The sequence below is a fragment of the Laccaria bicolor genome, genomic scaffold, assembly GCF_000143565.1.
Source record: "Laccaria bicolor S238N-H82 LACBIscaffold_45 genomic scaffold, whole genome shotgun sequence".
Classification (NCBI taxonomy): domain Eukaryota; kingdom Fungi; phylum Basidiomycota; class Agaricomycetes; order Agaricales; family Hydnangiaceae; genus Laccaria; species Laccaria bicolor.
The window spans coordinates 418654-422687 of NW_001889916.1; positions in this window are offsets into that span (position 1 = coordinate 418654).

Consider the following 4034-nt stretch of genomic DNA (forward strand, 5'->3'; position numbering starts at 1 on the left):
AACTTTCATCAGCCTTTATAATGCTTGATAGTTGGACCATGTTGATCCCCAAAGGCCGTTATTAATCAACATATCAAGAAGCAATTCCGCCAACGTTAGCCATTTTGAACAGACAGCAGGTAATATTTTTGCTGTGGTGCCTGGAGAAGTTTGCCAAAAAAAAAAAGGGAAGTCATTACTGTGTCAGTTATTCCCCACCGTGCCTTATGACGGAGAGAATATCCCCTACCTGAGAAGCAATTCCCCACCACACCTTATGACGGAGAAAATATCCCTGCCTGAGAAGCAACATGTCAGAACACAAGACCGCAAGGGAGGAATACAACAGCATTAATCTTACTGGAGATATTTGAGTGGCTCAATCCAGAAATTTCTTTTCCTGTGAACGTGGACAAAATTTCCGAGCTTTTGAGGCCGGCCCGATACATTCTAGACACACATATGACAGTGACCCTAGCCCTTACCAAATGGACCAACCGAACCTGACAATGCTTCATACCATATGGGGCCAGCAGACTTGGCCGACATCTCAACAAATCATCCATAGTGATGGCTGGGCTGAACAGGTGGGCGCCTGCCAATAATGGGCACTCCTATTGAAAATGATTCACAGTTGTGTGCCAATAATGGGTGCTCCTATTGAAAATAACCCACACTTTACACCAATGTCATTATTATTTCGTGCTCTACAGGCGAAATTATTTTGAGCTCTGCAATGGGCGCAATTATTTTGCACTCTAAGGGCGTGCAATTATTTGTGCTCTAGAGGTGCAATTATTTCAAGCTCCACAAGAGGCGCAATTCTTTTGTGCTCCATGGGGGCACAATTATTCCGAGCGCTACAGGGGGCGCAATTATCTCAAGCTCCATGAGGGGTGAAATTATTTGCATTCCATGGGGGGCACAATTATTTTGAGCTCCATAAGGGATGCAATTCTTTTGCACTCCACAGGGGGTGCAATTCTTTTGTGCTCCACAGGGCGCACAATTCTTTCAAGTGCTACTGTATGTACCTTGTGCTGTTGATAGGGTCACAAATAGTCTGTATCCAGCATTGTTTCAATGTCAGAGTGTGCTGTGCCCAATGTGAATGGGCACCAAAGGTCAGAGTGCACCCAATGTGAATGTTCACCAAATGTGAGTGGGTGCCAAATCACTTATACCTGCACTAAGTATGCATCTGTGTCTGTTATTTTCCAGTTGTATTTCCACCCATTATCTTTTTGCATGAAATGTCAAGTGCGCCCAATGTGAATGTGCATGTGAGTGGGTGCCAAGTCACTATGTTCCTATGGCATTTATTTTGCACAAAAAATATGTGCCCCCCCAATTGTAGTAAATGCCTGGCCCACTTTGGCAGGGATTTATGGCACTGATGCACTGCACCCATTGGTCTCATTGGTGAGTCCTAACCTGTGCAATTATTTTGCACTCTACAGGCGCAATTATTTTGAGCTCCACAAGGGGCACAATTATTTGCACTCTATGGGGGGTGCGATTATTTTGCGCTGTAGAGGCGCAAATATTTCAAGCTCCACAAGGAGCACAATTCTTTTGTGCTCCAGGGAAGCACAATTATTTCGAGCTCTACAGAGGGCACAAGGCACAATTCTTTTGCACTCCAGGGCGCAATTACTTGCACTCTATGGGGGAGCAATTATTTTGCGCTCTATGGGGGCGCAATTATTTTGTGCTCTAGAGGTGCAATTATTTCGAGCTCCATGAGAGGTGCAATTCTTTTGCACTCCATGGGGGCGCAATTATTCTGAGCTCTACAGGGGGTGCAATTATCTTGAGCTCCATGAGGGGTGAAATTATTTGCATTCCATGGGGGGTGCAATTATTTCGAGCTCCATGAGGGATGTACGCTCCACAGGGGGCACAATTCTTTCAAGTGCCACTGTATGTACCTTGTGCTGTTGACAGGGTTACAAATAGCCTGTGTCCAGCATTGTGTAGTGAATACAAATGTGAGTGGGCACCAAGATACTGCCAGTGTCAGATTGTCATGCCCATTGGTGCTTCAGGTGGGCACCATAACTGTCAATACCGAGTGTGTATCTGCGCCCATTATTTTTCAATGTGTATCTGTGCCCATTATTTTGTGCACCAATTTTGCCATGTGGATTTCCACCAAACATGAGTGGGCGCCAAGTGTGTATTTGCGCCTATTATTTTTCTTCATGAAATGTCAGAGTGCGCCCAATGTGAATATACATGAAATATCGGAGTGTGCCCAATGTGAATGCACACAAAATGTCAGAGTGTGCCCAATGTGAATGTGCACCAAATGAAATATGAGCCCAATGTGAAGGTGTCCCAAATGCGAGTGGGTGCCAAGTCAGTATATACCTGCAACAAGTGTGCATCTGCACTTGTTGTTTTTCAGTATGTATTTGGAGTGCGCCCAATGGGAATGTGCACCAAATGTCAGAGTGCACCCATCAGAGTGTGCTCAATGTGTTCTATTCTGACTTTCTAAGGTGTCCAGACATGGGTAGGTGATGATACCTCTCATGCTCTCTCCTATTTCGCATTTTTCACTGCCATCCCATTCTCCTCCCATTTCCAAAACATTTTATGGTCCTATCCTGACTTTCTAAGGTGTCCAGACATGGGTAGGTGATGATACTCCCCATGCTCTCTCATATTTCGCATTTTTTACTGCCTTCCCATTCTCCCCCACCCTCCAGGTCACTCCCAAATCACATTGGTGCCTCCCAAATGCCCCATATTTCACTCTCTTGGATGGTACAGGATATAGGCTGGGCTCTGGGCTCCAGAAGTACACTCCCTGGATTAATCTACAGGAATTGAAGATGGAATTCCTGGAATGGTGGATGGATTTCATGAATTTTCGGGATGGATTCCATAGATTTGCAAGATGGCTCTCAGCCAGTAACCTACAGCTACTTTTATCCAATATATAGTTATCTTTCTCTTGCGCACTCAACATTTCATGCAAAAGAATAATGGGTGGAAATACACACTGAAAAATAACAGGTGCAGATGCATACTTAGTGCACACATTTGATGTGCATTCACGTTGGGCGCACTCTGACATGACATTTCGTGCCCATTTCACATTGGCCACACTCTGACATTGAAACAATGCTGGACACAGACTATTTGTGACCCTATCAAAGCACAAGGTACATACAGTGGCACTTGAAAGAATTGTGCGCTCTGTGGAGTGCAAAATAATTGCGCCCCTGTGGAGTGCAAAAGAATTGTATCCCTTATGTATGGCGGTCCGTTTGGGTAAGTATTCCCAGACTTCATGTGTCAGCACGCAAAAATGTATGTTGTGCGCAAAACTATTTGTAGTGTTGAGCAAAAGTAATGTCACTGTGCGGAATCATTAGTATACTTGTGCAGGATTAAGTTCAGTGCGTGCAAATGTTGATTGTGCGTGGAAAAGTTGATATGTGTGCGCAAAATTATATTTGGTTGTGCGGAAACTTTAACTATGTGCGCCAAAACTTATTGACAGATTTATGTGGTGCCCATAAATATTATCAAGTGCCGCAAAAACTCTTATATGTGCGGGGAAATTATTGGTTCCCTTGCACGGATTTTTTGGGTTCCTACCATTTTAGGAATGCCGTGGTGCCATGATTAGGTAATTGATCTTTATTGACAGCCTCAGGGGAGTTTGAAATAAATTGACATGTACAGTCATCCACCCCTTAATGATACACCACCCTCATTTGATACACTTTTGACTAGCAAATATCTCGCTCAATACTAGACCGAGTTCTACGAAACAAGTTGTAACAGGTAGTACAAACTCATATCTACCACCGTACATAATTTGGATGCAATTGAGGCAGAATTGGCAAAGCTATGAAGCATACAAAATGGACTGTTTTTCAAAAGTAGCTAAATACAGTCACACCCCTCAATGATACACCCATAATCTTGGTTTTTCTCTGTGCAATGTGGGTCAAACATTCTGAAATTTGGTATGGTTATAGAAGGGCATTTATCTGAGATTTTCATGTAGTTTTTGTAGAGAAAGGTTGTGCTCAAAG